This window comes from Arvicanthis niloticus, chromosome 19 (genome assembly GCF_011762505.2).
Source record: "Arvicanthis niloticus isolate mArvNil1 chromosome 19, mArvNil1.pat.X, whole genome shotgun sequence".
In the NCBI taxonomy this organism is placed as follows: Eukaryota; Metazoa; Chordata; class Mammalia; order Rodentia; family Muridae; genus Arvicanthis; species Arvicanthis niloticus.
The window spans coordinates 34815440-34842284 of NC_047676.1; the positions used below are offsets into that span (position 1 = coordinate 34815440).

Here is a 26845-nt window from a genome sequence, read left to right on the forward strand (position 1 = left end):
AGGTAGTTAATTTTTCTTAAAGTTTTGTATTTCTTTGTGGGTGGTTTTTTGTTTGTTTGTTTGTTTGGTGGTGGTGGTGGTTGTTGTTTTTTTTTAGGTGCATGTGTATCCTGAGGAGTCTTGTCTGCTTTCCTCTAGGACTCTTTGTTCAAAACAAAATCAACTGACAGGGCTCAGAACCATCTTTTAAGGGGCAGCACCTTGTTGCTCTCAAAGTACATCCACTTGCCCATAACACTCCTATCCAGTGGATAAACCCTCCTCCCTACTTTCCTCTGTGTCCTTTTTTTTTGATTGGATATTCTATTTACATTTCAGATTTTATCCCATTACTCCCTTACCCCCAAAACCCTGGAACTTCCTATCCTATGCCCCTGCCTCATGCTTCTGTGAGGATGTGCCCCCACCTACCCACCCACTCCTACCTCCCCATCCTCAAATTCCCCTCCCCCCCCTCATTTGGTGTTCTGCCAAGGATCTCCTCTCCCACCTATGCCTCCCCTACATATACAGATGGAGTTATGGGTCCCTCCCTATGTGCTCCCAGGCTGGTAGTTTAGACCCTGGGGAGCTCTGGTTGGTTGGTATTGTCACTCTTCTCATGGGGCCACAAACCCTTTCATCTCCTTCAGTCTTCTCTCTAACTCCTCCATTGGGAAACCCTTGATCAGATTAGTGGTTAGCTGTGAGCATCTGCCTCTAAATGTGTCAGACTCTGGTAGAACTCTAAGAAGACAGCTATATCAGGCTCTTGTCAGCATGTACTTCCTGACATCCACATCAGTGTTTGCCTTTGGTGACTGCACATGGGATGGATACCCAGGTGGAATGGTCTCCAGACATCCCCTCCTTCATTTTCTGTCCCATACATTGTCTCCATATTTGTTCCCTTGAGTATTTTTGTTACTCCTTCTAAGTAGGACCGAGGTATCCACACTTGGTCTTCCTTCTTCATGAGCTTCCTGTGGTCTGTGAGTTGACTCTCTGTGTTCTTGATGGATGGATTTCCACAAGAAATCTTAGTGGTGAAGTCTCTTGCTGAGTGGGAGAGCCCTTCAGGTACACCTGAGTTGGGAAGGGAAAGGGTTGCTTTACTTTGTGATGTGAGACTGGTCCATGATCACAAGGGTCTCCTTCTGAATCTCACCTTTGATTGTATAATGTCCTTCAGAGACAGGAGGAACACACAATCAAGATATCTTGTAAAAAAAAATACATGAACATTATAGAGTTAAATAACCTTTCCAAAATCCAGACTTCATTACCTGCCTGATCTAGGAGATCAGGCTGTGAACTAGTCATGTGACTTCTTGCATCCAAGGTACCTATATAAGTGAGGATACCTGTGTCAAGTTCTTTTCAGGATGAGTTTGAAGTTTACATAGGGTTCTGTACTGGATAGTTTTGTTTGTCAACTTGACACAAGCTGCAGTTACCACAGAGAAAGGAGTGTTCCTTGAGGAAATACCTCCTTGAGATCCAGCTTTAAGACATTTCTCAATTACTAATCAAGAGGGGGAGTCCCAGCCCATTATGGGTGGTACAAACACTGGGTCTGTAGTCCTGTGTTCTATAAGAAAGCAAGCTGAGCAAGCCATGGGCAGCAGGCCTGTAAACAGCACCCTCCATGGCCTCTGCATCATCTCCTGCCCCCAAGTCTCTGGCCTTCGTGTGTTTCTGTCCTGAATTTCTTTAATGATTCCTTTAGTGTGAAAATGTAATATGAATAAAACCTTTCCTCCTGAACTTGTTTATTGGTCATGTTGATTCAGCAAAAGGGTTTCTCAAAGTTCTCAAGGCTGCTCCCTGTGTGCTGGTTATCTTATGGCTCAGTAAACAAGAGAACCAGGATGCCTAACACCCCCTGAGAATTTTCTTTAAAACAAACCTCTAGTTAGTCCTGTAATCAACAGAAGGAAACAGTAGTGTATCCTCATCTGTGTCCACACCACCCTTCATGTTTCCCTTGAAGCATTTCAACCAGAGCACAAATTTTCATCAGTTCAACACTTTTATTAAGAAAGCTGTAAACAAGCAAACAAGCAAACAAACAAACAACAGATGGCTGCAAAGACACAACTGCCCTTGTGTGTGCCTTCCCTGTAACAGCAGAAGCTGACAGAAGATTCCCTAATTGCAAGTCTTAGCAGGCTTCTGGGCTCTGGGGCTCCAAAGAGATTCTAGGTGACCTTTTCTCTTCTTCTTCTGGCCAAAAGCCCTTTGAAGCCATGCCCAGCACCCTTGGCATCTGGGACTGTCAGAAGAAGAATCCTGGTCAGGGCAGTCTCCACCATCACAGGTCTCAAGGTCCAGCCCTTTCTCCCTGGTCAAGGTTGGTGAGGGTTGGTCTGGCTGCTCTGTATCTTTGCAGTTGTCATTTTCAACATCTCCAGGGGACACCTGTGGCTCCCTCTGACTCTCATTCTGGAAGACATCTGTGCCCCTCTTCTTGGCACAATTCAGTCTTTGGTAGTGTCTCAGGTAGTCCAAGCTCTCAAATACACAGAAGGAATATAGATCCCAATCGACAATCCAGCCATCCTCAGAGCAGTGACCTGACTCTCCACAGAAACAACCTGGCTCAGACTTGGCACCTCTTGTACTCAGTGCTGTCAAGGCAGGTGCACTTTTCAGTGAATGGTCTTCAGAATCTGGTGCATCCTTGACAGAACTGGTACAGAACTGCATCATCTTCTTGGCTTTATCCATGGAAGGCTGAGGGCAAGTCCTTGACCTTGTGATTCAGAGAAGTCTCCAGTTAGTTAATTATACTCTATACTTCTTGAACCCTCCCAAACATTACATTATCAGAAGCTGAGTTTTAAACCCACAATTCTAGCATCTATGTGCTTTGTCTAAGGTGGCAAGATTCTTCCCAGTTTCAGGTCAGAAGCCTTTCATCCGAGAACCTAACGGGAAGAAGTGAACTTAATACAGAAGCAGAGGCAGGTGGATTTCTGAACTCAATGGACACCAGCATGGTTGTCAGATCTAGTTTCGGGACAGCTAGTGCAATATAGCTGTAGATTGTAATTTATAATATATATATATATATATATATATATATATATATATATATATGTATATATATTACCTGTATAATCAATATATATAATCTATATAGCTGTAGTTATAAAGATTGTAATCTCAACCATCTAAAGAAATAAAAAAGGAATGAAGCTTCTCAGAGTAAGATGCTATCAATCTGGATGCAATTGTCTAGATTTCAATGTTATAGGTAACTCTTTAGAAAGGCAATGGGGAAAGTGCTATTGGGCCAGCAAATCTATTCGACATGCCTGGTTAAGAGAGTAAAATATCAAATATAATGATCTCTCACTAACTCACTCTTTCCTGAACAAGAATTTATTAAAATGACTTACAGATTGCAGTCCAGCTTATTCTGCAATAGCTGGAAAGGAGGCAATGTCCAAGAATCCAGATGTTCTCAGTCCCAAAGCTGGAAGCCTCAGTTGGTCTTCAGTATAAGATGGAATTACAGAGAAGTAGGCTCTAGCGGCAGTGAAGTAAGAGAGAGCAGGCAGACAAAGTGAAAACTTTCTTCCTCTGTGTTCTTATATAGGCCTCCATTTGAAGGTGTGGCCCATTTTAAGGGTGTGTGTTTCAGAATCAATGTCTGGATTAAAGATGAGTGTATTTACTGTGTGTGTGTGGTGGCTCACACTTTAATCCCATCTCTATAGGAGTGAATCAGGCAGGTGGCTCTCTGTGAGTTTGAAAAGAGCCTGGTCAAACAAGTGAGCTCCAGGGCAGCCAGAGGGATTATAGACAAACCCTGGCTCATATCAAAAAAATATCACAATATCACAGATAAGTGTCTTTTGCACTCAAGATCCAGGTTAAAGGCCCCTGTCTTTCCAGCTCAAAGAGATATGCATTAAAAGCAAGTTCCTACCTCAAAGACAGAGATTACTTTGTATGAATTAAGTTATTGTCCCTTGCAGGTGTGTCTTCCTTTTTGGATTTTGCAAATTTTAGATTTAATCAATAGAGTTGACAGAAAAGACTAGTCATTACAGAGAGTGTTTGTCTGTGTAGCCCTGGCTCTTGTGAAACTCACTTTGCAGACCAAGCTGGCCACCAAGGCAAAGATCTCCCTGCCTCTGCCTCCCTCCTGCTGAGATTAAAGGCATGTGTCACCATGACCTGCTTGGAAAACCCCTTAATAGTTTTTTGGTCAACTGGAGTCCTGAGCAGATGGTGATCCTGTATTACCAGCAGAGAAATGGTTAGGAGAAACCAGCTAAGTGTAGAGATGAAGCTTCAGGCCAGGGAATCTCCTCTCCACCTGCTCACTCTCCCAGCCTCTCTCTCTATCTTCTGTTTTATTTTATTTAATGTTTTGTGTTTGAGTTGAATGCACATTTCATTTCTATTCTTCAGTCTCTTGTGTCTGGATATAGGCAGGCAGGGATCTGTCAGGATAGTTGGGCTCCAGGGTGCCTTGGACCAGATTCATATTTACAGGGAAGCAGACAGCATGACTGGAAAGCAGTTTCATGAGGAAGAGTCAAACCAGAGGACTTCTAAGTCAGGGATATCAAGGACAGACAGCCAGGACTCAAGATCTGCTCATGGCAGCACTGTAGGAGGCCAGGAGCCACTGGTGCAGAATCCCAAGTCAGCTTCTTCAAACACAAAAACTAAAAAGCCAGCTCTACTGCTCTAGGTTCAGGCACACAAGGACATCAGCAGTGTGTTCCCTGGGATGGATCACATGAGCCTTCTGCACTCATACTGTGGGTGGTATTCATAATCCTGAAAGAGGTGGGCAAGGCAAGCAAAGGAACCTGAAACCTGGTGTTCACAAATCCACAAAATAGAAAAGAAGTGAAAAAGGCAAAAGTTGTTTTTTAGAGTATATAAAACAGAAACAACACACCTAGTAGGTGAGTGGCAGGAAGAGAACTGTGCTGCCAGGGATATTAGTAATCTCCAAAAATAACAGACGGGAGCCGATCTGATGTAAATCATAGTGGAGTCTTTATTTTATTTGACTTATCTTGGGCCCCTGCAATGAGCTGCTGTCATGTAGTAAGGGTTTTATTTGTTGGAGAGCAAAGTAGGAAGAAGGTCCATGGAAGAAGTCCTGGCAAGAAGCCAAAAGTCTCAATAGGCTGACCCATAGTTCTGTTTTGGAACCTCAGCTCTGGGAACCTACATTGCTGGCATTCCAGTTGGTGGCAACCTCAGGGCTCACACTCTGGACCCCTTCTCTAGTAGCTATGACTTTACTTTGAGTTCTGAGAGGCTGTCAGAAAGACCCTGCTGAAATCCAAAGGTGATGTTAAGTTTTGTAGGTGATTTTGTTTTCCCGTGCATTCACTTTGCCTACAGGAGTGGACTCTGCCATGCAGGCAGAGATGGGATTTTGTGTGGATTTAGGCTTGGAAGGTGTGTTCTTAAATGCTGACCAAAATGCCTTATGTTCAGGTGCAAGGATGTAGGAGATGCCATGCAGTTGTTGAGGTTTCAGTTGTTTTCTTGTCCGCTGAGGTTTGCAACGTTTTTAAAAACCCGATTTCATATTGTTTACTGTCAGTAAATGACCTTTTTCAGATAGGCAATTGTGGCAAGACTTAGGACACTACCCTCCATCCCCTGGGAGACAACAAATTCAGTGCAAACACAAATCTTCATCACAGCTGCTTTCCTTTCTGTTCCACTAAGGTTTTCAGGATCTGCACAGACCAGAGCTCTAGTGTCATTCTGTCTCAGCTCCTCTTTTCCATCTTGCTGTCACTTCCCTGGTTGCCTAGAGGCCAAGGCCCAAGAGTACACTTGACTGACTAGGAAAACACAGGACTACCATGTTTGACTCACTTACACACCCCACCCGAGATTTAGGCAAGTCCTGCAATCCTGAGCAAGTCCATAGTTCGTGCTCCTGTCTGCTTGTCCACAATTTTAGAGGCCACAGCTGGAGCCAGGTCAATGAATGAGCCAGAAACTCAAAGGTTTCCTAGGTCTGCAGCTCTGCCTCTGAGCTTGGCAGGCCATTTCTTCACAGCAGGGGTCGCTGTCAGGCTGCTCTTCACCAAGAGACCAATTTGTGTTAGGGTGCTATATCTAGAGAAACCTTTAACTTCTAGAGAACTCCTGATTCCTTGATCTTCTCCAGCCTAGTCTGGCATCTACAAGCATGGCCCCCAGGAGTCCTCCATTGTTCTGTTGCAGAGTACTGTTATCAAGAGATGCTTGTCCCTGCTCCAGGATGCAGTATCTTGCCTCAAGACATTTACTTTCACCTGATGATGGTGTCTGCTGGGAAACTATGCTCCTCTGGAAAATGGACACAACCAGGGTCTGAGGAAAACTAGTGTTCTCTGGAATTTCATGCCCTAATGTGTGAAGTTAAAGTGGTAAGCCAAGGAAACAGCATGAAATGACACTGTATAAATTCAGCCTGCACTTCCTTTGCTTTCATGATCTAACAAAAAAGATGATCCTTCTCATTAACCCTAAATTTTTTATAAAATCAGCCTTTCAAGTTTAAAGTCTGTTCTGTAAATAAATGTTGACTCTGTAAGCACTAGTCAATTATACTCAGGAAAAAATCAATCTATTTAATGAGGTCTTAAATATCTAAAGTTTTATCACCTCATTTTGATTTAATTTGCTTTGTCCAGACAGTTCTCAGCCCTCTATTCCACCCTTCAATGTTCATACATTTATGATTTTCTAGGCCTTGACCATGGTCTAGATGTAGTCACCAAAATAATTAAAGTAAACTAAATTAACAAGAAAGATATAGACAAAAACTAATTGACAAAATTGTGTCATGAATATTTCATGATTTCCATGATCATTATCTAACTTTGATATCAATTTGTGATTCTTTCTTGAAAACCTTTGTACCTCTGAGTTTGGTTTCCATATACATTTTAGAGTCACAACACTTATCTTCATCTCACCATCAATATAAAGGATTTAAAACACTTATTTGACTTTATTAATATGGATGTCAATCACTAATATCTGGAGTTATTACTAAGATCATCCTTAAAGAACTATTGACTTGTACCAAAACAAGTGTCCTCATTTGAGTAAAATAACAATCTACTTAACGTAGAGTCAATCATTTATGTCAAAAACATTCAAATTTAAACAAAAATCAAATCAGTTCAATAAAGTCTGAGTTTTTGAATGAAGAGTCAGTCATTTATGAAACAAAACAACAGCAAAAATCTCTACACCTCTATTAAGTAGTTCCTTCTAATATAAATTCACTGTTTCTACACCACTGAAGCCTCAGCAATGTGGCTCTCAGCATGGAGACTGAACAAGGAGAACACCAATAGACACACAGAACTGGAGGTGGGGGAACCCATGAAGCCTCAGGCTTAGAAAAACTAAATTAAAAAAACAAAGCAAAAATAAAAAACAATAACAATAACAAACAAAAAACAAGGAATCTGAGATCAAGAGAAACAATATTCCCCAGGGAAGAGCTCCCAAATTGATTATCCAAAGAGCTCAGTCTTGAAATCATGTCCATACTAGTGACATTGTACAAACTAATCTGGTTGTATTTGTATATTAGGAACACACACAAACACACCAAGTATATACACACACAAACATGCAAACAACACATAGATGCCACAAATACAGAAAGAAGGGCTGTTACCACAGGGGCACAGAGAAGGGAATGGAGGAAAAAAAGAAAGGCAGGGAAATAAGATAATTATATTATAATTTCAAAAAAATACCAAAAAATTTAAAAACTGTGGGGAGCTGACAGAAGGTGGCTATCATCCTTGCACCTATCTTGAGCCATATACCCTGAAAAGAGATTTGATTACATCAGCCTACAACAACTGAGCACACTCTGATAACATCTTGCTTTTGATACCCAGGATTTTCCCTTGGGTGTGTGTGACTTAAAGGTGTGTGACTTACGGGTGTGACTTAGAGATCAGATTTAGAGACAAGACCTAAAAGCATGACTTAAAGGCATGACTTAGAAGTAAGACATATAAAAGGCAAGAGGCAGACAGAACAGTACAACTTGGAGAAAAACTTGGAGTTAGTTATTAGGCATTAGGTATTAGTCACTTGGCAGAGAACTTGGAACTGGAAACTTGGAACTTGGAGGCACTAGGGACTAGGAACTAGGGACTAGGAACTCAAGACTTGGGATTTGGACTAGGAAGACAGACTGACAAATAAATGGGATTGAATCACACTCTGTCTGGTCTCCATTCCTCTCATCCATCCTAACTCTCTTTCTGAACCCCGACTTGAAGACCAGAGCTGCTTGGGGCAGTGCAGGCTAACAAGTTAGTCCCAAAGGTTTTGGGCAGTGCGGGTTCCAACATTGATAGAGCGGTCCTCAACATTTTTGGCCCCCAAGCATGGGGTACCTCGGGCTGCAACAAAAAACAAAACATTTAGAGCCATGCTAGCTGGTGCATGCTTTTAATACTAGCACCATGCAGGCAGCAGGAGAATCTCTTTAGTGCTGTAAGACCAACACAAAGGGAGGACCTCTGTAAAGTTTCAGGAATTCTAGGCCACCCAATAACTCACAAGACGCCATTCTTGATGCAAACAGCAAGAGGAACATTTCAGGATAAGTCGACTGAGCCTGAGACTCGTACTCCATGCAGGGGCAGAGGAGTGTCGACCCTGAGGCAGGGGAGTACAGAACATGTAAAATAAAAAACCACAAACCAGGGGTCAGTGAGGGGGAAATTAAGGAAATATAACATAAAAACAGTAGAAAGTCCCCAACCAATAATTTAGTCAGGGTCATGTGGAAAACATCTTGTACACTTATCTTTTTGCAAGAATGTAACCTTGCCCAACCATTTATCTTGTGGTCAGCTAGTTCTTGGGACCACCCAGATGACTTGCATCTTTCTTTGTGGTCAGGAATGTGTCTCCCTGCTTTGGGCCATCCCCACCCGCAGGTGGGTTCTCTTCCCTGAGGTCTGAGGAATGTTAATCAGCCTCTGCCTTCCTCTCCTGAATGTTAATCCAGCAAGTGTCCACTGACTCAGGGTTAATGTACCCCTGCTAGAATGTAGAATGTATCCTGGGGCAGTGAAGGCCTAAAATCTTACATTCAGTTCTGCTTTCTTGGTGGAACTAGTATTTTTCGTAAGTTTTCAATATCTTTCAGTGCAAGGGCAGCCTGGTTACATAGCTACTTCCTGGACAGTCAAGGCTATGAATAGAGGTCCTATCTCAAAAAATGAACTAAAAAATAAAACCGCATTCTTATTCATTCAGACTTAATCCTCTAATTAAATCAATACTTTATAAATAAACACTTGTTGGTCTTAACAGGCAGCTTTGTTTGTGGAGAGTCAACCCTTCGATTAAATGTTCATCCTCTGTATGCAACACTGTCCTTTTCCTAGAGAGGCTGCCTTTTAAACACTGGCCATCAATACAAAACATATGTATTTTCTGTCATAATGGAACTTCAAAATCATGTTTAGGGGAACAAATGCCAGGATACAACCATATGTGAACTCTGTGACAAAGAAGTTCTTAAAGTTTCAAACTTAAACCTGGGGTTGAGTCTTCCAAGGCTTACCCAGGACTAGTGTTTAATGTCTACACCCAGAGAATTACTAAGTTTCTTCTGAGGTTCAGATCCTGAATCAGAAACTGGGTCTTAGCAAAGATGGGATTGACTCTGCTGCTGCTTGCACTCAGTCTACTTTGCAGCTCCCCTTAGAAATTCAGTTCCATTTTCTTAACTACTGCAAGTGCCCTGCTGGGTGTTGAGTTGCCAGACTTGGTGAGCAGGGATTGTCCTCCATAACCTAGCCAAATGCCTCCAGGTCCAGATACATTCTGGAGTGTGATTGCCCATTCATGAGAAGTCCTGACTCAAGCAGACACACACACACAAGGTTTTTGCTGCCTGGATTGCTGTTGGTCTTACTGTCCTCCCCATTCTGTATCACCCAACCACCCATGCACCCACCCAGTCACCACCAGTCCCAGCTAAAGATGGCTTCATTCTGGAATTGACATTCATCCAGGATGGAAATCAAAGGCCCCTAGCTCCCAGGGTCTCAGAGCAAGTTGGGGTGGTTCAGAGTGGGACACATTTCTGTCTGTAAATGGCCACCTCTTGAGCTGGGCCTGCAAGTTTCTGCAAGATATCTGAGCCAGCAGGCACTCTTCCACTTTGCTGAATACAAGCAGTTTTCAGGTGTCAGGGTGACCTGGACAAGCACAGCTAGAATGGAGGCAGCTTGGTGGTGTCTGGGCTTGGCTGTGTGGTTTCAGCCAATCCCTTACTGTAGTGGACAGGCTGCAAAGGAAATCCAGTCCCCCAGAAATCAGGTAACTTAAAGGAATTCTCCAGGAGCATAAAGATATAGGTGTAAATTGGGACCTAGACTGGAAACAGAATGGCTGTTTGAAATCTCTTTTTATTGTCCAAGAAACAATTAATTAACTGTCTTTGTGAACTTTGTATATAAACCATCCTTTTCTATAACTCGAGTCCCTTCTCTCCTACAAGCAGATGGGCCCCCAGTGCACCGGCCACTGTTATTCATCAAATAAACCTCATGTGATTGCAGCAAGTCCCTTCCATGAGTATTTCTGGGGAACTGCTTCTCGTGGGTTTGGATCCTTAGAATCCAACACATCCAGTTTTATATTGATGTAATTGATTCACTTGGACTTCAGTTTTGTGCAGGGTGATAAGTATGGATTTGTTTTTATTCCTCTATATTCCAGTTAGTCCAGTACCATTTGAAGATGCATTCATTTCCCCATTGTATGGTTTTGGCTTCTTTATCAAATATTAAATATCTTTATCTATAGATGTGGGTGATTATTTGTGGGTTTTTTATTTGAATCCATTGATCACTGTGTCTGTTTATGTACCAATATCATGCAGGGTTTTTGTTTTGATTTTTTTTTTTTTACTACTACTTTATAGGAGACATTGAGGTCAGGTATGGAGATTTCTCCCAACATTCTTTTATTGTTCACGACTGTTTTAGTTATCCTGAGTATTTTGTTTTCCCATATGAAATAGAGAATTGATCTTTGAAGTTGTGTAAAAAAAAAAAAAAGTTGTGCTGGAATTTTGGTGGGGATTACATGGCATTTGTAGATTGATTTTGGTAAGATGGCCAGTTTCACTTTGTTAATCCTATCTATCCATGAGTGTGGAAGATCTTTCCATCTTCTGATATGTTCTTTAACCTTTTTCTTTAGGGACTTGAACTTCTTGTCATGCAGATCTTTTACTTGCTTGGTGGTTTATAGCCAGGTGGTGGTGGCACAGGCCTTTAATCCCAGCACTTGGGAGGCAGAGGCAGGCAGATTTCTGAGTTCAAGGCCAGCCTGGTCTACAGAGTGAGTTCCAGGACAGCCAGGATTACACAGAGAAACCCTGTCTCAAAAAATCCAAAATAAATAAATAAATAAATAAATAAATAAATAAATAAACAAACATTTCCAGAGCCAGGCAGGCCTGTGCTTACCTTTAATCCTAACACCTTAGAGGCAGGCAGTGTGAGAACAAAATTGAAAGCAGCATTGTAACAATAACAAAAATTCATGGTCAGCAAAGACCACCAACAATTTGTTAAATATAGTCATAATAAAATATTAAGTCCCTCCAGGGGCAGGGTGACCAAAAATGAAAAGGCATGCAAGGACATGCCCAGACAAGTCCAAATAAGCCCAAGTGAGTAGTGGGCTATCTGGTGTTTACTTTTCTCTCCCCCTTTTGGAGAAGTCCAAGGTTTCATGGTCAAAAGTATCTAGTCATCCTGCCAGCTCACTAGTAGCCGCTTCTTCAAGTTGCTGATGTTTGAAATATCCAATCATATGTGACCTCGCCAAACTTTCCCGCTCTCCCCAACACCTACCCATAAGTATCCCCAATTTCCTGGGTTCTGGGTCGGAACCTCTATCTCCTTCGTGAGATACGTTCTGGACCGAAAGCCCTCATCATTAAACCTCCTCTGCAATTGCATCAAGAAGGTCTCTCCTTTGTCCTTGGGGCAGGCAGGTCTGGATTTGGGTGAGGGTCCCCTTGGGGGGGGGGTCTTTCAGCAGCTCTCTAAGTTCAAGGTCAGTCAGTTCTGCAGAGTAAATTCCTGAACAGCAAGGACTGCACAGTGAGACCCCCCTTCACAGGGAATTATTCTTTCCCTCTCAGGTAGAGAGATTCGATGATAAAAATTTCAGGTGGTCAGGTTCACTGACAATCTAAGCACTTGCAACGGTATGGAGGTGGTGTCTGTGTGTAGAGAGAAGGTAAGATAAGTAGCAACTCTCAGAGCAATGAACTAAATCCCTTACTTAATAAACTTTAGAGGAAAGTCTCTGGGATGGGTAGATTAGTGAAGGAATTGGACACAGTGTAAAGTAGCACCTGAGACAGCTAATCCTTTTGTCCCACTCTGACATCCCTGAATTCCACATCCATAGGTGTGAAACAGCTTAGGGAAGTTGTCAGATAGGATGTAGGCAAGGCTAATCTCTCTACAACAGCAGTCCTTGGGGTTTGACCTTTGAGACATGCCTGACTTAAAAGAGAAGTGGAAAAATCAATGGGCAGAGACCAGAACCATCATTCAAAGGAGCAGCAGCATGCTTCCCTGAAAGTATTTCCACTTGCCCATAACAGTCTGGCCCAGTGGGTAAACCCTCCTCCCTACTTCCCTCTGTATTCTTGATGGATGGATTTCCATAGGAAGTCTTAGTGCTGAAGTTTCCTGCTGAGCAGGAAAGCCCTTCCTGTATACCAGAGTTTGGAAGAAAAAGGTGAAGACCCCCTCTCAGGGGAGACCCTCACTCAAGTCTCAGGAAGTCATGGCCACACAAAAACTCAAAAGACACTGATTCTGGATGCAAAGAGCAGAGGCTTTATTCGGGAGAGTTAGCCAGCTAAATGTCAATTTCTTTGCTCATGCAGGAGGTGAAATGACAACGACCAGCTGGCTGAGGGGCTTTTTAAAGGGGAAAACCACAAACCCAGGGAGTGAGAAGGGAGTGAGGGGTTGCTAAGGATACACAATATAAAAATAGCAGAACATTCCAGAGGAACCCAACCTATGTGAGTCAGGGTCATGTGGAAGACACTCTGTATACTCATTCTTCTTAAAAATGTGGTCTTGCCATGTCACTGTAGCCTTGCCCTGTCATTGTGGCCTTATATAGAAATATAGAAAGATTCTCCAGATCAGCAGTGGTGGCACAGGCCTCTAATCTCCATAATAGACAGGCAAAGCAAGGAAATCTGAATCCAGGACTAGCCTATTCTACAAAGAAGGAAGAAGGGGTAAACTGGAAGTTGCAGGTGACCCCTAGATTAATTTGGAGGGGAACCATGTCAGTAGATCTGTTGTAATACATGTTACTCAGCAGAAGGATTTCTAAAAGTTCTCAAGTTTGCTCCATGTGTGCTGGTTATTTTATGGCCCAGCACATATGAGAACCAGGATGCCTATGGTCCCTGAGAACTTCCTATAAAACAAACCACCAGTTAGTCCTGTAACCAACAGAAGGAAACAGTAGAGCATTCTCATCTGTGTCCACTCCACCCTTCATATTTCCCTTGAACCATTTCAACAGAACATGAATTTTCATCAGTTTAACATTTTTATTAAGAAAGCTGTAAACAAGCTAACAAGCAAATAAACCAACAAAACAGATGGCTGCAAAGACACAATTGCCCTTGTGTCTGCCTTTGCTGTAACAGCAGAAGCTGACAGAAGATCCCCTAATTGCAAGTATTATCAGGCCTCAGGGTTCCTGGGCTCCAGAGTTCTGGGAGGCCTTTTCATTTCTTCTTCTGGCCAAAAGCCCTTTGAAGCCATGCCCAGCAGCCTAGGTGCCTGGCACTATCAATAGCAGGATCCTGGTCAGGGCAGTCTCCACCATCACAGGTCTCAAGTTCCAGTCCTTTCTCCCTGAGCAACCATGTTGAGGGTTCTTCTGGCTTCTCTATATCTTTGCAGTTGTCATTGTCATCATCTCCTGGGGACACTTGTAGCTCCCTCTGACTCTCACTCTGGAAGATCTCTGTGCCTCTCTTCATGACATATTTCAGTCTGTGGTAGTATCTCTGGTAGTCCAAGTATAGATCCCAATCAACAATCCAGCCATTCTCAGAGTAGTGGCTTGACTCTCCACAGAAACAACCTGGCTCAGACTTGGAACATCTGGTACTCAGGGCTGGGAAGACATGTTCACTTAGCAGTGCATGTTCTTCAGGATCTGATGGGTCCTTGACAAAACTGGGACAGAACGGCATCATCTCCTTGGCTTTATCCATGGAAGGCTGAGGGCAAGTTCTTGAGCTTTTGATTCAGAGAAAACTCCAGTTAGTTAATTATACTCTATACTTCTTGAACCCTCCCAGCCATTGCATTATGAGAAGCTGGGTTTTAAACCCACAATTCTAGCATCCATTTGCCTTGTCTAAGGAGGCAAGATTCTGCCCAGTCTGGTGCCAAAAGCCTTTCATTTCAGAACCTGAGAAAAACAAGCATGTCAGGCACAGAAGCAGAGGCAGGTGGATCTCTGAGCTCAAGGCCAGCCTGGTTGTCAGAACTAGTTTCAGGACAGCTAGAACAACACAAGAAAACCTAGTCTCAAAAAAACAAAAGAAGCAAACAAAAAAGGAGTGAAGCTTCTCAAAGTAAGATGCTATCACTCTGGAAGCAATTGTCTGGAGTTAAACATTATAGGGGACTGATTAGACGGGCAATGGGGAAAGTGCTAATGGGCCAGCAAATCTATTTGGGGAGCCTGTATAGAGAGTAAAGATCAAATATAGTGATCTTTCACTCTCTCCTCTTTTTAAAAAAAAAAAAAAAAACGATATATTAGAATGACTTACTGGCTGCAGGTGAGCTTATTCCACACCAGATGGATAGTAAGCAAAGTCCAGGAATCCAGAAGTTCTTTGTCCCTGAGGGTGGATGTCTCAGCTGTTCTTCAGTAGAACATGGAATCACAGAGAAGAAGACTCTAGTGCCAGCACAGTAATAGACTTGCTAGCTAGGAGAGAGCAAGCAGGTAAATGAAAATGTTCTTCCTCCGTGTTCTTATATAGGCCTCCAGCTGAAGGAATGGCCCATTTTAAAGGTGTGTGTTTCAGAGTCAATGTCTGGATTGAAGATGAGGGCCTTCAGCTGTTTATGTGTGTGGTGGCTCACACCTTTAATCCCAGCTATATTGGAGTGAATCAGACAGATGGATATCTCTGAGTTTGAAGACAGCCTGGTCTATAAAGTGAGTTCCAGGACAGCCATGGGTGTTATAGACAAACCCTGGCTCATATCAAAAACAAAATCACAATAAGTGCCTTTCTTGCTGCAGATCCAGATTGAAAGGCTGTGTCTTTCAATCTCAAAGAGACCTTCATTAAAGACAAGCCTTCCTACCTCATAGACAGGGATTACTGTCTACAAATTTAGCAAAATCCCTTGCAGATGTGTCCTCCAGTTTGAATTTTGTTATTTCAAGATTTAATCAACATGCTTGACAGGAAATGATAGTCATTACAGCAAGGGTTTCTCTGTGTAAACTTAGCTGTTGTGAAATCCTCTTTGTAGCCCAAGCTGGCCACCAAGTCAAAGATCTCCCTGCCTCTGCCTTCCTTGTGCTGAAAATAAAGTCATGTGTCACCAAGTCCTGCTAGGAGATCCTGTTAATAGTTCTTTGATCAGCTTGAGTTTTGAGCAGATGCTAATCCTGTATCCCCAACAGAGAAATGGTTAGGAGAAACCAGCTAAGTGTAGAGATGAATCTTCAGGACAGGGAATCTCCTCTCCACCTGCTTACTCTTCCCTGTCTCATGTTTTATTTCCCGTCTTTTAGATGAATGCACATGATATTTCCATCCTCTAGTCTCTGGTGTCTGGACAGAGGCTATCAGAGGTTTGCTGGGATAGTTGGGCTCTATGCTGCCATGGACTGGAGCCTATTTACAGGGAAGCAGAGCAAGACTGGAAAGCTCTTTTTTTGAGAGACTCTCAATCCAGAGGTCTTCTAAATCAGGGATAACAAGGGCAGAACCTATGGCAAAGATCTGCTCATGGCAGTACTGGAAGAGGCCTGCAGCCAGTGGCACACAAGGACCTCAGCTGTGTGTTCCCTGGGATAGATCATGTGAGCCTTCTGCACTCATTCTGTAAGTGGTGTTCACAATCCAGAAAGAGGTTGGGAGAAGCAAGCATATAATGCTGAAACCTTGTGTTTACAAATCCACAAAAAAGAAGTGAAAAAGGGAAAAGTTGTTGTTTAGAGTATATAAAACAGAAACCACACACCAAGGAGATGAGGAGCAAGAAGAGAACTGTCCTGTAAGGGATGTTAGTAATCTCCAAAAGTAACACACAGGAGCGGATCTGATGTAGAACCTAATGATTGATAGTTTGACCTACCTTACTCAGTTGCTAGGCCTCACTTTTCATCCATACTGATTTTGTTCATTTGGATACTATCATTCTCAGCGTCTAGTGAGATGACCATGTGGTTTTTCTCTTTGAGTTTATTTATGTAGTGGATTACATTGATATATTTCCGAATATTGAACCATCCCTGCATTCCTGGGATAAAGCCTACTTGATCTTGATGGATAATTGTTTTGATGTGTTGTTGGATTCGGTTTGCGAGAATTTTATTGAGTATTTTTGCATCAATATTCATAAGAGAGATTGGTCTGTAGTTCTCTTTCTTTGTTGGGTCTTTCTGTGGTTTATGTATGAGTGTAATGGTAGCTTCATAGAATGAATTGGGTAGTGTTCCTTCTGTTTCTATTCGATGGAATAGCTTGAAGAGGATTGATAGTAGGTCTTCCTTGAAGGTCTGAAAGAATTCTGCACTGAAACCATCTGGCCCCGGACATTATTTGGTGGGTAGATTTTTAATGACTGTGTCTGTTTCTTTAGGCGTTATGGGACTGTTTAGATGGTTTATCTGCTCCTCGTTTAACTTTGGTACCTGGTATCTATCTAGAAAATTGTCCATTTCCTCCAGATTTTCCAATTTTGTTGAGTATAGGCCTTTGTAGTAGGATCTGATAATTTTTTTAATTTCCTCTGTTTCTGTTGTTTTGTCTCCCTTTTCAGTTCTGATTTTATTAATTTGAATGCTGTCTCTGCAGCCTTTGGTTAGTCTGGCTAAGGGTTTGTCTATCTTGTTGATTTTCTCAAAGAACCAGCTCCTGGTTTTGTTGATATTTTGTATGGTTCTTTTTGTTTCAACTTGGTTGATTTCAGTCCTGAGTTTGATTATTTCCTGCTGTCTACTCCTCTTGGGTATACTAGCTTCTTTTTGTTCTAATGCTTTCAGGTTTGCTGTCAAGTTGTTAATGTATGTTCTTTCCACTTTCTTTTTGTGAGCACTTAGAGCTATGATTTTCCCTCTTAGTACTGCTTTCAATGAGTCCCACATGTTTTGATACGATGTGTCCTCATTTTCATTTAAATCTAAAAAGTCTTTAATTTCTTTCTTAATTTCTTCCTTGACCAAGTTATCATTGAGTAGAGCATTGTCCAGTTGCCAAGTGTATGTGGGCTTTCTGTTGTTTTTGTCCATGTCAAAGACAAGTCTTAATCCATGGTGGTCTGATAAGTTACTAGGGATTATTTCAATCTTTTTGTATCTGTTGAGGCCTGTTTTGTGACCAATTATATGGTCTATTTTGGAGAAGGTACCATGAGGTGCTGAGAAGAAAGTATATTCTTTTGTTTTAGGATGAAATGTTCTATAGATGTCAGTTAAGTCCAATTGGTTCATAACTTCTGTTAGTTTCATTGTGTCTCGGTTTAGTTTCTGTTTCCATGATCTGTCCATAGCTGAGAGTGGGGTGTTGAAATCTCCCACTATTATTGTGTGAGGTGCAATGTATGCTTTAAGCCTTAGTAAAGTTTCTTTTATGTATGTGGGTGCCCTTGCATTTGGGGCATAGATGTTCAGAATTGCGAGTTCCTCTTGGTACATCTTTTCTTTGATGAATATGAAGTGTCCTTCTTTATCTTTTTTGATTACTTCTGGTTGAAAACTGATTTTATTTGATATTAGAATCGCTACTCCAGCTTGTTTCTTGGGACCATTTGCTTGGCAGATTGTTTTCCAACCTTTTACTCTGAGGTAGTGTCTGTCCTTTCCACAGAGGTGTGTTTCCTGAATGCAGCAAAATGTTGGGTCCTGTTTATGTATCCAGTCTGATAGTCTATGTCTTTTTACTGGAGAATTGAGTCCATTGATATTAAGAGATATTAGGGGAAAATGAGTGTTGTTTCCTGTTATTTTTGTTATTGGCAGTGGAGTTTCGCTAAGGATTTGTCTATCTTCTTGATTTTCTTAAAGAACCAGCTCTTGGTTTGTTGATACTTTGTATTGTTTCTTTGCTTCTTACTGATTGCTTTCCGCCCCGGTTTTGATTACTTCCTGCCTTCTACTCTTTGGCATGCTTACCTCTTCTTCTTCTTTTTCTAGAGCTTCCAGGTGTAGTTTTTTATGGCTACTCCTTGTTGTCATCTTGAGTACACGTGGAATGAAGTGTCATCCGGAAATTAAGGGCACCTGTGATCCAGATCTTGAAGCTGGAAGACACAGGCTTCTGATCTGGATCTTTGGATGGAGATCTTGAAGCAGAATGGCCAGGAAAAGCTTAGACCCAGGCAAAGTACCACATGCTTTTAATCCTAGGAGACAGATGCAATCAGATCTCTGAGCTCAAGGTCCGCATGGGTGACAGAAAGGAAGTTCTGGTGGTACACATCTTTACTGTGAGCCACACCTTCTGCTGGAGGCCTATATAAGGATAGTGGAAGAAGGAAGACTGATTCTTTGCTTGCTTTCACTTACTTGCCAGCACATCTGTTGGAATCTACCTCTTCAGGATTCCAGGTTCTAGAGATGACCAGCTGAAACTACTAGACTTTTGGACTTCCAATTCACAGTTTCCCATTATTAGGTTGGTTGCATTGCAGACTGGAAGTCATTACAATTGATTCCCTTAATATACAGAGACATTCTAGAAGTTCTGTGACTCTAGAGGACCCTACCTAATATGACTTATACATTACTGATATGAGAACTTTCTCATCTCTTTATGGAGGCATTTCACTGTGAATTTTGCTCTTAGGACTGCTTTCATTGTGTCTCATAAATTTGCCTTCATTTTCATTGAATTCTAGAAAGTCTTTAATATCTTTCTTGATTTCTTCCCTGACCCAAAGATCATTGGGTAGAGAGTTGTGTAGGCTTTCTGGTGTTTCTGTTGTGGTTGAAGTGCAGCTTTCATCCATGGGTGTCTGATGAGATACAAGGTATTATTTCATTTTTACTGTATCTGTTGAGGCTTGGTTTAGGATCAAGAAAATAGTCAATTTTGGAGAAGGATCCCTGAGTTGATGAGAAGAAAGTATATTCCTTTGGGTTTGCCATTGAGCTATATTCACAGTCTCTAAATGGATACTGTCAAAACACAGAAATCAACTATCATAAAATAGAGATCAATTGAAAGTATTTGATAAATTTATTTAGCAGCTGCACCTGTTGATACAAGTAATAAATGAGCTAACTCTGCCACCACTCCTGAAGTAAATTTATTAAATACATATTACCAGGAGAAATATATAGTATATAACATAACAGATAAGTATATATTAATTATTGTTTAAATTTTGCAGATTATAATATAATCTGGAGAACATTAGCTGCTAAACTCTCCCACTTGGTCAGGAAAAAGAAGTCATGGCTTCGGTTGCATCAGCCTTGGAAGAGCTGCCTGGCAGGAAGTACCACACAGAGCCCAACATCCTTAAAGACATGAATCAAGAACAGGCATGGGCCTGGGCAATGAATATTTTTGAGGCCCTGAGCCATCCCTCCTGCCAGCACCCCTAGTGCTGGGGACCTGGGAAACCCAACATAGCCATAGTGATGGATAAAGCTGCATTTGGAAAAGAGAGGGGACAGAAATGCTATAGAAAGCAGCATGTAGAAGAACCAATGGCTGAAATTTCACAGAGCCTTTGGGGTCCTCAAGAAGTAGGAGCCTCTTCCAGGAAAAGAGTTCAGTGGGTTCTGAACCAGCCAAAAGATGACAGAACCCTCAGTGGTGGAGACATGCTTGCCCCAAGTGAATTCTGAGGCCAAGTGAGCTCCCAGAAATGACTAAAAACAGAGGCTTACATGAGAGAGAAACCTGGAAAGGAAAGATACCCAAGCAATGTGGAGAGCATACAACTTGAAATCTTTCAATATACTCGCTAGGAGGAGCCAGAGAAAAACCTAGAAAGAGACCCAGGCTGCCTCTGTGGACTTCAGAGCTGGCACTGTGCCCCACATCCCTAGGAGCCTGGAAGTCTCTTTATTTTGTCCTTCTGATTGTTTAATTGATATGTTATGGAATTTTAAAAAAATTGTGTAGAATAATTGCATTCTTATGGAAAGAGTACATAATTAAAAGTCTTTCCTCTCCATCACAGTCCTGTGAAATTGTTTTTCAGGGGCAAAATCAGCATTTGAATCTGGGATAGGAAGTGGTCACTAATCAAGTCAGAGGAATTTCCCTGTGAGTGGAGTTTCATTAGGAGTGGGATGTGGACACTAACTGGCTTGGTAGGGACAAAAGAGTGGCCCACTCACTAGGGTTTCTTATATTGTTTTCCAGAATAGGGCAGAGTGGAAGTGTTGTGGATAGCCCCAGCCTCGTTTTTTTTGATGGTAGATCCACTTTCTTGGGAAGGGCTGCAGAGGACAAGTGAATCAGTACTCTTGTGAACCTTCTGTCCAATTGAATTTGTAAAATAAAGGCTGGAGCCAGTGATTGGGAAGTAGAAGGTGAGGTAGAGAAAAAGGCTTAGAGGAGGAGTCAGAAGAGGAGGAGTCGGAAGAGGAAAGGACAGGAGAGGTGACAGAGGAGCCAGAGGTGGAATGACAATGGAGGAGAAGAACTTGGCCTGGGAAATTTTCAAGTTGTAAGGGATCTCATAGCTGGGGAATAGAGTAGTGCAATGGTAAATCTGCCAAATCTAGGCCTCTAGTTTATATCCATAAATATTAAGTTGTGTTTTTCTTGACTGGACTTATTTGGGTCAGAGATTTACCACAACAAATTGGCGCCTAATGTAGGGCACAAATGCATGACCATGAGATTAATAGTCTCATACTCTACTGACAAATGAGTGGCCCACTAACTAGGGTTTCTTATATTATTTTCCATGAGAGGGCAGAGTGGAAGTATGGGTAAAAGCAGGGGACTGGGTGGGCTGCAAGTGATCTACAGGATACAATAACAAGAAAGGAACAATCTGATTTTAGATCTTCTAACTTGGCCACCAAAAATAACAGGATAACATTTAATCCATGCTTCTTTCAGATAATACTGTGTAAGTTTGACTGCCAGATCCAACAAATGGTGTTCATGGATTGGGTCTGAGCAACAGCAGAAGGCCTCTAAGGTTTATAATCAAATCATAAGGATTTTCAGAGCCAGGAGTGCCTGTACACACCTCTAATCCTACCACCTACCAGAGGCAGGTCTCTGAGCTCAAGGTCGGTCTGGTCACTGGAGTAATTCAGCAAAGACTGCAAGAGTCAGGCCCTCTCTCAAAAGATGAAGGATTTTTTCACGTTGGGTACAGAGACTCACTGATAAAATTTTATGTGGTCAGGTTCTTTGATAATCTCACCACTTGCCAGGGTTTGGGGTGATATCTGTGTGCCAAGAGAAGGTAAAGATAAGTAGCAACTCACCAAACAAGGAAATGAATCACTTTTGGTAATAACCTCATAGGAAAGGTCTCTGAGCTGGGCAGATCAGTGCAGGAATTGGACTCAATGTAAAGCAGCAACTGAGACAGCTAATCATATTGTCCCACTCTAGGACACCCGTGAGTTCCACATAAATTATAAAATTGTACGGGCTGCAAAAAGATGCTTGTTCCACACCCAGTGGATCACCAAGTTTCAAGATGACAGAAATCAAGTGTCTTTCATTTGCAGGTCTTGGCTTGGTAGGTACATGAAATCATGTTATCCTTTTCTCACTTGAGAGTAGCTGGATGAAATGTGTGGAGAAAAGTTGACTAATGATCACAAGAATGATTGAGAGGTTCGAGGGGCAACAGTTGAAAAGAGTACACATAGGTGCATGAAATTAACAACATGCAACTTCACATCATCAGAAGCAGAAATTTTTGAATATGTCTGTTACTGTTACATGACTCATAGTAAGCAAAATAATCAAAGTCAAAGCAACTTATGAAAGAAGTGGTTAGTTTGAATTATAGTTTCAGAGGGTTAGTGTCTATGATGACAGAGAGAAGAAATATGGCTGAGATTGCTTACATCTTGTTCAACTACAAGAAGACAAAGAGAGAGAAAGAGAGACAGAGATAGAGACAGAGAGACAGATACACAGAATAACTGTAGTCACTTCCTTCCAAAATGATCATACCTTCTCATTTTTCCAAAAGAATTCAACCAACTAGGGACCAAATATTCAAATATGAGACTTTGAGGATCACCTTTCTTTAAACCATCACAGAATGAATGGAAATGGATGGATGGATGAATGAATGAATGAACCAATGCTTTTATAAAAAATGACAAGAGTTCTATGATAATAATTAAAATGAGGGTGCATTATAGGAGTTGTAGTAGGTAGACCACCACACCTGGGTGTCTGGATATTGTCTACACCTGTCTGAAGACTTTAATACCAGAAGGTCACAGGTTATCTCTGGTTCCATGACTAGATGAAACACAGTCAATGTTACTCATTATTGGTTATTTTGTTTTTTAAATTCCAAAAAAAGAAAAAAGGTTTATTTGATTCCTACCCACCCTGGAAGGCAAGCAAGGTTTCTTTTCAAGGAGAGAGTTCAATGGGATGAAGTGCAACCCAGCAGGGTAGAAAGAGCAGCTGGAGAAGAGGCCAGTTGTTCTCACTGTATGGGCAGTTAAGAAAGACAAGAAGTGAGCCCAGGCTTTCCAACCTCTCAGGCAGATTGAATCTCAGAGGACAGACTCCACCATCCCAGACAGAAGGCATGGCAGCATGAGACAGAAACATGATAGTCACATTGCTCAAATGTTGTACTTTGTTATGTAACAGGAAGCAGACCATTGATTTTTGTAGTCAAGAGATGCTTCTGTGAGAAGATTTCACATGAGGCTCGATGGTGTCCACTGCCACCTTAATTTCTTCAGAGCCAAAGTTCAGAAGTACTCTTCAAGATGTCTTTTCTGAATGGCCTGCTGCAGCTCTACTCTAAGTCTCCTTTCCTCAATAAGTCTTTGATCTCTGCTTGAATGGAGGATGTCCTCATGAGAATTCTAATTCTCCATATGAAATCCTCAATATCCCTTAGGATCTGTTACTGCACAGGTGTCTGCACTCTCACTTGCTGACCCTCCCATACCTCTCTATTCCTGAGTGAGTTCAGAGCACCTTTCTCCCTCAGTCATCATACTCAGGAACATCCCAATGCTACAGGAAACAACCCAACTTTGATTTGCTTTCTGACACATCTTCTACAGCACAGCTCATGTGGGAGACAGGGAAATTAGTAATGACCCCTGAATAAAGCAATACACTGAAAAATAAAAGTCAACAGAATAAATAAAATATGACAACAAAATGCATCCTAGGTACTTTTGACATTGTGTAAACTTATAAATAGTATTTGGGGACCCATAAAACAACTTTCAAAAACACCTAGAAACCTTATAAGTGTGATATAAAGAAGTAAACCATCTCTCCAGAGAAGTAATGAAAGACAGTGTGAGATATTTGCATACTTTATGGAAAGTTGCCCTTTCTGAAAACTCTTCTTTTATGACAGATTGTTACTTGGTGTAGTAAATGTTATTTTCTTTTTAAATGTTATATCCTAAAAATCATTATCCTTACAAAATATACCTATCATATATATATATAATGATATTTCAGTAGCGGAAATAGTATCAAAAATATATACATGCATAGGAGTGAAACAGCTTAGGGAAGTTATCAGATAGGATGTAGGCATGGCTAATCCCTCTACAGCAGCAGTCTCTGGGGTTTGACAGATCAGAGATACCTGACTTAGAAGGGGATCAGAAATCCAAGGACTATGGTGGCTCAGATGAGATGTGCATACCTGGGTTCTATAGGTAGGTAAATTTTCTTTTCTTTTTATATTTGATTTTTTATGTTTTTTTTTCCTCAGGGTATCCTTGGGGGTCCTGGCTGGTTTTCTCTAGAATACTTTATCAGAACAAAATCAACTGGCAGGGATCAGAACCATCATTTAAAGGGGCAGCAGCTTACTTCCCTGAAAGTACATCCACTGCCTATAACACTCCTGCCCAGTGGGTAAACCCTCCTCCCTAGTTCCCTCTGTGTTCTTGATGGATGGATTTCCACAAGAAGTCTCAGTGCTGAAGTCTCCTGCTGAGCAGGAAAGCCCTTCCTGTACACCTGAGTTGGGAAGGGAAAGGGATGCTGAATTTTGTGCTTTGAGACAGGTCCATGATCATAAGGGTCTCCTTCTGATTTTCAACTTGGTTTGTTTACTTTAAAACTTCATTAAACAGGATAACATACAGTCATTTACATGTAAGGGTATATTGAACTTCAGAGTCCTGAAGGACAAGCAATCATGACAAGTTGCAAACAAAGTAAATACAATAAACATTTCTGAATTAAATAAGCTTCCTAACAGCCAGACTCCATTCCCTGGAAGTTCTAGGAGATGAGTCTGTGAAGTAGTCATTTGACTCCTTGTGTCCAAGGTACCATTTCAGTTTGGATAACTGTTTCTAATTCATTTCAGGGTGGGTTTGATGTTCACCTAGTGGGCCTGTACTGCTAGTTTTGTTAGTCAACTTGACACCAGATGCAGTTACCACAGAAAAAGGAGCCTCCCTCCAGTTAATGCCTCCATGAGATCCAACTGTAAGACCTTTGTCAATTAGTGATCAAGAGTAGAGGGCTGAGCCCATTGTGGGTGGTGCCATCAATGGTATGGTAGTCCTGGACCCTCTAAGATAGCAAGCTGAGCAAGCAGAAGATGGAGGCCTGGCTTGTGAAATTTCAGAGGGAAAATCAAAGAATCTTATCAAGGCCATTGCTATTTTGGTTGTGAAGATCCTGTGGGTTGTTTGATCTAGGGCTAAAGAATCAGCACTGATTAAAAAGATACCAGAACAAAAGATACTAAGGTGAAAACTTTGAATTACTGGGACTATTGAAGCTGGTTAACTAGAGCTAAGAAATTAGTGGTAATTAAGAAGAGACCAGTGTCATTGAGGTGAAATTTTCTGAGAAGTGGTTTTTTTTTTTTTTTTTTTTTTTTTTTTTTTTTTTTTTTTTTTTTTGAGCACAAAGAAGCTGTGTTTCAGATATAGCCAAGGTTATACCTTGTGCAATGGCTGGACATGGTAAGGTGTAAGACTCACCCAGGTGGTACTGGTTTTGAAAACATGAAGGGGTCATGCAAAGCAGTCAAGGCTTGTCACCATAAAGGGAGTCTATGAGAGATTATTTGTGAAGCCTAGTTGTGGTGGCAGACAGTAGTGTCTTGAGATGCCAGTACCATGAGATGACCACCAAGAACAGCAGCAGCAGTGGAGTAGAGGCAGCTGGAGCCTAGAAGACAAGGTGTGTGCTCCAAAGGCCAGGGCTGGAGAAGTGACCCAAGCCCTTGGAGCAGACCTGAAGTACAGGAGTGGATCCCAGACATTGGATGGTTGGAGTTTGATTTTCCTTCTGATTGTGACTGTGCCCTGATATTTTTCCAGCATGAAGTATTTTAATGGAGCCCAAACTTAAGAGACTTTGCTTTGTAAAAAGACATTGAATTTTAAGAGACTGGATATCTTAAAGGGATTGAAATTTCAGTATGTAGGAATTTGAAAAGAGTGTGGGTTTTTTAAAGTTATTAGGTCTTGGGGATGAATAAAAAAGTAAGGGTTTGTAGCCGGGCAGTGGTTGCACATGCCTTTAGTCCCAGCACTTGAGAGGTAGAGGCAGGCAGATTTCTGAGTTCGAGGCCAGCCTGGTCTATAGAGTGAGTTCCAGGATAGCCAGGACTACACAGAGAAACCCTGTCTCAAAAAAACCCAAATAAATAAATAAATAAATAAATAAATAAATAAATAAAAGAAAGTAAGGGTTGAGGCTTAATAGTGATGTCTTTGTGTGTCAAGTTGACAAAGGGTCAATTTTACTGGCTCCTTTTGTGTGTCAACTTGACAAAAGCTGGAGTTATCACTGAGAAAGGAACTTCAGTTGAGGAAATGCCTTCATGAGATCCAGCTGTAAGGCATTTTCAATTAGTGATCAATGGGGGAGGTGCCATTTGTGGGTGGTACCATCCATGGGCTTGTAGTCCTGGGTTCTATAAGAAAGCAAGCTCTGCAAGCCAGGGGAAGCAAGCCAGTAAGAAACATCCCTCCATGGCCTCTACATCAGCTCCTGCATCCTGACCTGCTTGAGTTCCTGTCCTGACCTCCTTTGGTGATGAACAGCAATTTGGAAGTGTAGGCTGAATACACCATTTCCTCCCCAACTTGCATCTTGGTCATGCTGTTTTGTGCAGGAATAAAAACCCTAACTAAGTCAATGGCAGTGTCCAGAAACCAATCAAGGCTTGTATAAATATAGCGCTGGAACAATGAATTTCAAGTTAATCCCCATTCCACTTTACTACCAAATTAATTTTAGCCATTTTTGTAATAGTAACAGAAATTCTGCAAACATGTCTTGTATTTTCTATTGTTGATGAAGTATTGAAGAACTAACTACTCTCCCAGTTCTGCTATTTACAGAAGAAATTATGGAAGGCCTTCATTCTCTCAGTGAATCCAAGATATGATC

At 41.6% G+C, this 26845-nt stretch overlaps 1 pseudogene; it reads left to right on the forward strand.

Annotated features, from left to right (window-relative positions):
* LOC117723848 (serine/threonine-protein phosphatase 2A 56 kDa regulatory subunit gamma isoform-like) overlaps positions 1–26845 on the forward strand; it is a 691904-nt pseudogene that overhangs the window by 397090 nt on the left and 267969 nt on the right.